Source organism: Schistocerca piceifrons, chromosome 11, assembly GCF_021461385.2.
Source record: "Schistocerca piceifrons isolate TAMUIC-IGC-003096 chromosome 11, iqSchPice1.1, whole genome shotgun sequence".
NCBI classification, from domain to species: Eukaryota; Metazoa; Arthropoda; class Insecta; order Orthoptera; family Acrididae; genus Schistocerca; species Schistocerca piceifrons.
This window is the reverse complement of record NC_060148.1, coordinates 44,486,426-44,496,465: the sequence shown is the minus strand read 5'-3', so window position 1 is coordinate 44,496,465 and position 10,040 is coordinate 44,486,426. Positions and strand designations below refer to the sequence as shown.

Below are 10,040 nucleotides of genomic sequence, written 5' to 3'. Positions count from 1 at the left end.
TAACTTCTTCTCGAAAGAACAGTTACTGTTGATGACCGTGCAGCTTTTCCCTGGAATAAATGACTTAACTCAAAACCTCAGCTGTCGACAGGTGTTGTTGATATACCTCGATGTGGACAGCTGAAAATGTGTGCCCCGACCGGGACTCGAACCCGGGATCTCCTGCTTACATGGCAGACGCTCTAACCATATGAACCACCGAGGACACAGATGAATAGCGCGACTGCAGGGACTTATCCCTTGCACGCTTCCTGTGAGACCCACATTCCCAACTGTCCACAGTTCTACATATGTATTGTACCTTATAGACATTTGCCCACTCACTGAGGTTTTCGGTTAGTCATCATTTATTCCAGGGAAAAGCTGCACGGTCATCAACAGTAACTGTTCTTTCGAGAACAAGTTGCTGTCTTCGTATATATAGTTAAAGGCTACCCAGCCATCGACCTTCGTCTGTGCGAATGCGCACAGGTTGCCCAAACTCTTACGGGAATCGCCAGAGCGTGCGCGAGTAATGAGTGGGTGGGCAAATGTCTATAAGGTACAATACATATGTAGAATTGTGGACAGTTGGGAATGTGAGTCTCACGGGAAGCGAGCAAGGGATAAGTCCCTGCAGTCGAGCTATTGATCTGTGTCCTCGGTGGTTCAGATGGATAGAGCGTCTGCCATGTAAGCAGGAGATCCCGGGTTCGAGTCCCGGTCGGGGCACACATTTTCAGCTGTCCACAACAACACCTGTCGGCAGCTGAGGTTTTCAGTTAGTCATCATTTACAAAATATTGCTTCAGAAGTTGTACCATTACGGAATATGGGGAGTAACTCACGATTGGTTCACATATTACTTTAGCAACAGACAGTAAAAGCTCATTATGTACAGTGTTGTAGATGGCTGTGATGTGGAGGCTGAGTAGGGCACAGTGAAATGGGTGGTGCCCCAGGGATCAGTTTAGGGCCATTCCTGTTCCTTGGCTCTGAGCACTACGCGACTTAACTTCTGAGGTCATCAGTCCCCTAGAACTTGGAACTACTTAAACCTAATTAACCTAAGGACATCACACACATCCATGCCCGAGGCAGGATTCGAACCTGCGACCGTAGCGGTCGCGCGGTTCGAGACTGTAGCGCCTAGAACCGCTCGGCCACCCCGGCCGGTCCATTCCTGTTCCTTATTTGTATACGGTGCATGTCCTCTAGTATTACAGGTAAGTCTAAAATATTTCTGTTAGCTGACTAGCTTGGTAGTAAAGGATGTTGTGTGCAACATTGGTTCGGTTTCAAGTGGTGCAGTTCATGGCTTGTAGAAAATAAACTAACGCTAAATCACACTAAGACTCACTTTACCATTTCTAGCATATAATTCAACAAAACCTTGCGTTTTAATTTCACAGAATGGGCCTATGATTAGTGAAACTGAACAGTTCAAATTTCTATGTGTTCAGAAAGGTAGTAAACTGTCGTGGAATGCCCACGTTCAGGATCTTGTTCAAAGATTTAATGCTTCCATTTTTACTATTCGAACGGTATCGGAAGTGAATGATCGTTCGACACGAAAATTAGTCTACTTTGCTTATTTTCATTCGCTTATGTCGTATGGTATTATACCTTGGGGTAACTCTTCCCATTCTAAAAGGAATATTTTTGGCCCAGAAACGGGCAGTTCGGGCAAAAGGTGGTGTAAGTTCGCAAACCTCTTGTCGGCCCCTGTTCATGAGTCTGGGCATTTAGACATTGGCCCCTCTCTCCCTCTCTCTCTCTCTCTCTCTCTCTCTCTCTCTCTCTCTATATATATATATATATATATATATATATATATATATATATATACTGTCATTTCTTGTTAACAACATTAGTTTAGTCCCAAGAATAACCAGCTTTCACTCAGTTAATAATCGGCAGAAAATCGATCCTGCATTTGGATCGGACTTCCTTAACTCCTGTACAAAAAGGTGTGCAGTATACTGCTGCATCCATTTTCAATAAGCTAGCACTCGAATTCAAAAATCTTAGCAGTAGTCCACGCACTTTCAAATCGAAACTGAAGAGTTTTCTCATGGGTCACTCCTATTCTGACGAGGAGTTCCTTGAAATACAGTATTAAGCTGATTCTTATGTCGTATTGTTGATTGCGGTTACTTAAGCTCATGGCTTGACTTTTCTGGGTTCATGAACATTTTATTTTTATCTGTTATTACTTTTATGTTGTAATTTCATGTACTGACACGTTCCATGACCTTGGGGATTCGCTGCTCAAATTGGTCCTGCCGAACTTGACGAGTAAATAAAAATAAAAGAAAACGAAGGTTTAGTCTTCACAATGGGCCTGGAAAGCTTCTGCGAGGCCAAAAAAACGCTCGGCAGGTCAGATGTCAAAGCCAAGCTGATAGCTTTCTTTGACTTTGAAGGATTAGTTCATCACGAATTCGTGCCACAGCGACAAAACTGTTAATCGATGGTACTATCGGGATGTGTTGCGACGCCTGCGAGAACGTGTGAGAAGGGAATGGCCAGAATTGTGGCGAGACAATTCGTGGCCCCTGCGTCACAATAACTCACCCGCACATTCATCCTTGTTGGCCCGTGACTTCTAACAACCCTACAACAACAAAGGTCAAAAATTAATTATGTTGTAGTGTTGCTCACGCTGCTAAATATTGCATTTTCGGGCAACAACAAAGTTATATTATGTGGCAGGTGTCATTAGAGCACAGTTAACAAAGTCATTTCATGAAATAATGGATAAACTGTGTTTCCCACGCTGGTCTCGTTGTGAACTCGTGGCTCAGTCGTCGAAAATCTAGGTAGTGATGATTCCAAGCTCGGATGGAAAGAGGCCTAGGTGTTATTCTACGATATTCAAAAGTTTTATAGATGTGTTTCATAAACCATTCTTGAAGATTAAACTTTTGCAAGTTAGGACAATGGTGATGTAAAAAAGTAATCAGCACTCCGAATTTAAGTTACACTTCTTTTTTATTACTTTTGTTGCAACATCACTTCACAATATAAAACTTACTTGAAAATATCTTCCTCACTGTTAAAGTTCACATTTCATAAACTGGCTACAATTTGCGTCTTTTCAACATGACGGTCAAGACTTCACTCTAATAACCGCTTACGCGCCCAAAAATGAGTTTCAAGTACGTCAAACATCATAGTGACAAAAGAAAGAATACACATAAGAATAATATCATTGCAATATAAACATATCGATATATCAAAGTACCTCTTCATTAATGAAATCAAGTCTGAATGTTGTCACAGATATATGTTAACTATTTTACAGAAACACAGTAGAATATTGCTGGTATCGAGAGGTTGAGGTGAGGTGCCGTAATGGTTACGTAATTCAAGTACCATTACAGAATATTGCACAAGAAACAAAATCACTGTGCTGTCTACATCTACATGGATACACCGCAAGTCACATTTAAGTACCTGGCAGAAGGTTCATCGAACCAGCTTCACAATTCTCTACTATTCCAATCTCGTACAGCTCTCGAAAAGAACGAACATGTATACCTTCCCGTAAGAGCTCTGATTTCCCCTATTTTATGGTGCTCGTATCTCTTTATGTAGCTAGGCGTCAACAAAATATTTTCTTATTCAGAGGAGGAAGTTGGTGATTGGAATTTCGAGAGAACATTCCTCCGCAGCGAAAACGTCTTCTTTTAATGATGTCCACCCAAATCCTGTATCATTTCAGTGACACTCTCTCCCCTATTTCGCGATAATACAAAACGTGCTGCCCTTCTTTGAACTTTTTCGATGTATTGCATCAGTCCTACCTGGTAAGGATCCTACACAGCGCAGCAGTATTCTAAAAGAGGACGGACAAGCGTAGTGTAGGCAGTCTCCTTAGTAGGTTTGTTACATTTTCTAAGTGTCTTGGCAATAAAAAGGAGTCTTTGATTAGCCTTCTCGACAACATTTCCTGTGTGTTTCTTCCAATTCAGGGTTGTTCGTGATTGTAATTCCTAGATATTTAGCTGAATTTACAGCCTTTATACACTCCTGGAAATGGAAAAAAGAACACATTGACACCGGTGTGTCAGACCCACCATACTTGCTCCGGACACTGCGAGAGGGCTGTACAAGCAATGATCACACGCACGGCACAGCGGACACACCAGGAACCGCGGTGTTGGCCGTCGAATGGCGCTAGCTGCGCAGCATTTGTGCACCGCCGCCGTCAGTGTCAGCCAGTTTGCCGTGGCATACGGAGCTCCATCGCAGTCTAACGCCGCTTTCACACTATACGGTTTTGACCGTACGCCAAAAAGCCGTACGAGTTTTAGCCGTGCCTGTGTTGCTTTCACATTACACGGCTTTTTGACGTGACCAGTTGTTGGTGTCTATTCAGTTTGCTTAATGTGTGTATCAAGATGAACCGTAAACGAGTTGTTGCTTTGTGGTTGCTTCATCGTCGCCGCAAAAGAAAAGGTCGTCTTTTGTGGGTACACCCCATTAACCAGAGAAGAGACGAAGTGGGTTTATTTTATACACTCTTTGAAGATTTGAGGAACGACGGAAATAAATTCTTTAACTATTTCCGAATGTCTATTACCTCGTTTGACGAATTACATAGAAAACTAAAGGATGTGTTACAACGACAAAACACACAATTCCGCAATTGCATCCAACCTGTTCAAATGCTGGCTATCACGTTAAGGTAATTTAATACATAAAAACTAGTTCTGTTTATTTACTTATTTATTTGTGTTTTACATTTTTATTACGCTCAGATTATGAAGTAGAAAAGTCAATATCAATATCAGCAGTTGAAACCAAAGAGTTTGTAGCAGGACTGACTGTACTGTCACTTTGTGGCGACAGGCTCTCTGCAAAAACGTTGTAGAACTGCGTTGTTGATGGTGGGCCTTCATGGCTACTTGTGGAAGGCGAAGGGTATGGTGGTGGCACTTTATTAATTCGTTGATAAGAACTGCGACCTTGAGAAGTCTGTAATGGTTGTTCGAGAAAAGTAGTTGGGTTTGGTGCAGCTGGAGGAGGACGAATCTGATGCGTATGGTAAGAGGATATTGGAGCAGCATTTTCCATAGGTGAATAAGAATAAGCTTGAAATCTATTATTATAGGGCATGGGAGGTGTGTAATGGGTAAATGGAGGAGGTTGAGCTGTCAATATATTTCTCCTTTCATATATATTTTCTATAACTTTGAGGACTCCCATCTGAAACTGAAGATAATCCTGTTCATCAAATTTTTCCAGATGAGGCTTCAGACTAAGTAAAAATGACATTTTGCTGCAAGGTTTGTCTTCTTCCAGAGCTCGTAATATTTTCATTTCGATTGCATCAGGTTTTCTATGTTTTCTGTTTGTATGGCACTCGCTTTTGGATGTTTGTTGTGTGGGTGCTGTATCAAATGGCCCAGAAACATTCTCAGTATTTTCGACGGAGCCCTGCGTTTCTATATCTTCTTCCAGTCTGGCGGTGCGTTCCGATTGAAAACTGTCCTCCGTCTCTCGAGCATCATACAGCTTTTTTAGAAACTGCAGCTGATCAGAATATACATACTTTTTCATTTTCTTTGCTGCTGAGCCACTTTTTTTCGCAGCTTGAATTTTTATGTTTGACTTCACAAAGGAGTCTCGTAGATTGGTCCACCTCCGTATTACTTCTATACCTACATCAAAAGAAAACAAAACTGTATGAAAACATTTTAATTTTGTATAGAAAAAAGCAAAACTGTAACAAAAAATGTCCACTGCAAACTAAATGTCACTGATTTTTTTTCGTTTTGTTCAGGTATCTGGCAAGCGGTTGTTCCTTCACTGACTTACATTTCCAGTACAGAATTGGGATTTCTACAGCAAGTAAAGTGGTTAATGATGTATGCACAGCAATTTGGTCATCACTGCGGGAAGAATGTATACAAAGACCGACCAAAGAGGTATGGGAATCAATAGCGGCTGGATTTGAACGTACTGCTAATTTCCCCCACTGCTTAGGAGCGGTGGATGGAAAACATATCCGTCTTACTGCCCCATTTAATAGCGGATCAATGTACTTCAATTACAAAGAATACTTTTCTGTGGTTCTGATGGCTGTAGCGGATTCCAACTACAGGTTCATTTATGTCGACGTAGGAAGTTATGGCAAAGACTGTGACTCTTCAGTGTTCAGACGGTCCAGTTTATGGAAGTCAATAGAAAGTAATTCCCTGGAATTTCCAGACGTCCAATGTCTGCCTGGTACGGAAGGTCCAAAAGTACCCTACTTCTTCGTGGGAGACGCAGCATTTGGCCTACACACGCATTTGCTCCGGCCTTTTGGGGGAACAAACTTGACAGTTGAGAAACGTGTATTTAATTACCGTTTGTGCAGAGCAAGGAGGTATGTGGAATGTGCTTTTGGCATCCTCACCAATAAGTGGCGGTTGTTTCACCGACCTTTAAATGTTCATCCAGATTTTGCAGTAAAAATGGTTAAAGCTTGCATTGTTTTACACAATTTTGTACGTCAGAGAGATGGATTTATAATTGAAGACACCACATCCTTCACTGGTTTGGAAGACTTAGCCCAAGATGCCAACATAAGAGGAGGACTGACAGCCAACGCCATAAGGAACACTCTTTGTAAATATTTTATGACAAATGCTGGAAGCGTGTCATGGCAGATGTCAAAGATATAAATTAACAAGCCTTTTCCTTTTTGTAGATTGTTTGTGAAAGCCTGCGACTGTATAGTAAATAGTTTTCTTTATAAATAAATTACTGCTACCACTCACGTTTTTAATCGTTTTGTTTATATTTTGTACGACGCGTTTCGGGAAATAATTCCGATCTTCAAGTGCGTTTTTTTCTCTAAGTTTTCATTATGTGTAGTGTTTTTTTATTTGTGAGGTCTTGTGCGTGTTTCTCTTATAAATTACAGTAAAGAAAACAGAATGCAAGACCTGACACATAAAAAGACACCACACATGATGAAAACTTAGAGAAAAACGCACTTAAGGATGGGAATTATTTCCCGAAACGCGTCGTGCAAAATATAAACAAAACAAAAAAAACGTGACTGGTAGCAGTAATTTACTTATAAACAAACGATTTACTTTTAGAATAAAATTTATAACGTTAAATAAAAACTGTTTAAAACGTATTAAATGTAATATTAATATATTAAATAAATACTTACCAAACGCATTTTTATCTTTGTCTTCCATCTCATCAAAATCTTGCTTCAGTGCTACGCAAACTTCCCGCCAAGCATTCTTTGTAGCAATACGATCTCTATACGCATCTAGAGTTTTGTCCCACAGAACAGGTCTTACTTCCACCAAGGTTATCAAAAGTTCAGTATCAATTTCATCCATTCTTCTACACTTTTCAGTAAACAAGAATAAACACAAATGAATAAAACGACACTACAACGAACTAGTCGACGCCGTACGGCTCAAAACCGTCCAGTGTGAAAGCATGCACTTAGTCACGTAGGCCACTGTTGTCGAACTTGCCGTACGGCGACCGTCTGTTGTAGTGGCAAGACACGGCTGCAGCACGGCACGGCAGCGGCATTTTGCCGTCGCCGTATAATGTGAAAGGCGCCATACATTTCTTCACACCTACAGCCGTACGGCTTTTTGCCGTACGGTCAAAACCGTATAGTGTGAAAGCGGCGTAACACTGGTAGCATGCCGCGACAGCGTGGACGTGAACCGTATGTGCAGTTGACGGACTTTGAGCGAGTATAGTGGGCATGCGGGAGGCCGGGTGGACGTACCGCCGAATTGCTCAACACGTGGGGCGTGAGGTCTCCACAGTACATCGATGTTGTCGCCAGTAGTCGGCGGAAGGTGCACGTGCCCGTCGACCTAGGACCGGACCGCAGCGACGCACGGATGCACGCCAAGACCGTAGGATCCTACGCAGTGCCGTAGGGGACCGCACCACCACTTCCCAGCAAATTAGGGACACTGTTGCTCCTGGGGTATCGGCGAGGACCGTTCGCAAGCGTCTCCATGAAGCTGGGCTACGGTCCCGCACACCGTTAGGCCGTCTTCCGCTCACGCCCCAACATCGTGCAGCCCGCCTCCAGTGGTGTCGCGACAGGCGTGAATGGAGGGACGAATGGAGACGTGTCGTCTTCAGCGATGAGAGTCGCTTCCGCCTTGGTGCCAATGATGGTCGTATGCGTGTTTGGCGCCGTGCAGGTGAGCGCCACAATCAGGACTGCATACGACCGAGGCACACAGGGCCAACACCCGGCATCATGGTGTGGGGAGCGATCTCCTACACTGGCCGTACACCACTGGTGATCGGCGAGGGGACACTGAATAGTGCACGGTTCATCCAAACCGTCATCGAACCCATCGTTCTACCATTCCTAGACCGGCAAGGGAACTTGCTGTTCCAACAGGTCAATGCACGTCCGCATGTATCTCGTGCCACCCAACGTGCTTTAGAAGGTGTAAGTCAACTACCCTGGCCAGCAAGATCTCCGGATCTGTCCCCCATTGAGCATGTTTGGGACTGGATGAAGCGTCGTCTCACGCGGTCTGCACGTCCAGCACGAACGCTGGTCCAACTGAGGCGCCAGGTGGAAATGGCATGGCAAGCCGTTCCACAGGACTACATCCAGCATCTCTACGATCGTCTCCATGGGAGAATAGCAGCCTGCATTGCTGCGAAAGTTGGATATACACTGTACTAGTGCCGACATTGTGCATGCTCTGTTGCCTGTGTCTATGTGCCTGTGGCTCTGTCAGTGTGATCATGTGATGTATCTGACCCCAGGAATGTGTCAATAAAGTTTCCCCGTTCCTGGGACAATGAATTCACGGTGTTCTTATTTCAATTTCCAGGAGTGTATTTCAGTGATTTATCGTGTAACAGAAGTTTAACGGATTCTTTTCGCACTCATGTGGCTGACTCACACTTTTCGTTATTTAAGGTTATGTTATGTTAACCGGGAATCTAGAGACGTCCCCGCCGCAGCCGCAGTGGTCCACAACCCCACGACGACTACCGCAGTCCACTTCACCCCTCCGCCGCCCCACACCGAACCCAGGGTTATTGAGCGGTTCGGCCCCCGGTGGACCCCCCAGGGAACGTCTCACACCAGACGAGTGTAACCCCTATGTTTTGCGTGGTAGAGTAATGGTGGTGTACGCGTACGTGGAGAACTTGTTTGCGCAGCAATCGCCGACATAGTTAGCTGAGACGGAATAAGGGGAACCAGCCCGCATTCGCCGAGGCAGATGGAAAACCGCCTAAAAACCATCCACAGACTGGCGGGCTCACCGGACCTCGACACAAGTCCGCCGGGCGGATTCGTCCCGGGGACCAGGCGCTCCTTTCCGCCCGGAAAGCAGTGCGATAGACCGCACGGCCAACCGGGCGGCGTATTTAAGGTTAGTCGCCAAGTTTCGCACCATACGGCTACCTTTTCTAAATCGTTTTGCAGTTTGTTTTGAACTTCTGATGACTTCACTAGTCGATAAACGACAGCATCACCTGCAAACAACCTAAGACGGTTGCTCAGATAGACAACGAACAGCAGACGGTTGCTCAGATAGATAAGGAACAGCAGAGGGCCTGTAACACTACCTTGGGAAATGTCAGGAATCTCCTGTGTTTTACTCGATCACTTCCCGTCAATTGCTAAGAACTGTGACCTTTCTGACAGGAAATCGCGAATCCAGCCAAATATCTGGACGATATTCCGTAAGCACGAAGTTTCACTGCAAGCCGCTTGCGTCTACAGCGTCAAAAGCCTTCCGGAAAACCAGAAATACGGAACCAGTTTGAAATCGCTTGTCAATAGCACCCAACAGTTCATGCGAATAAAAAGCTAGTTGTGTTTCACAAGAACGATGTTTTCTAAATTCGTGTTGACATTGTGTCAATAGACTGTTTCCTTCGAGGTAGTTCATAATGTTCGGACACAATATATGTTCCAAAATCCTGCGGCATATCGACGTTAACGATATGGGCCTGTAATTTAGTGGATTACTCCTGCTACCTTTCTTGAATATTGGTGTGAACTGTGCGACTTTACAGCCTTTGGGTGCAGATTTTTC

At 44.1% G+C, this 10,040-nt stretch overlaps 1 non-coding gene across 1 annotated transcript; it reads left to right on the top strand.

Moving 5' to 3' along the window:
* The first annotated feature begins 637 nt into the window (after window positions 1-637).
* Trnat-ugu lies at window positions 638-711 on the top strand. Its single transcript has one exon. It is a non-coding gene; the product is annotated as a tRNA-Thr (tRNA).
* The last annotated feature ends 9,329 nt before the right edge of the window (window positions 712-10,040 follow it).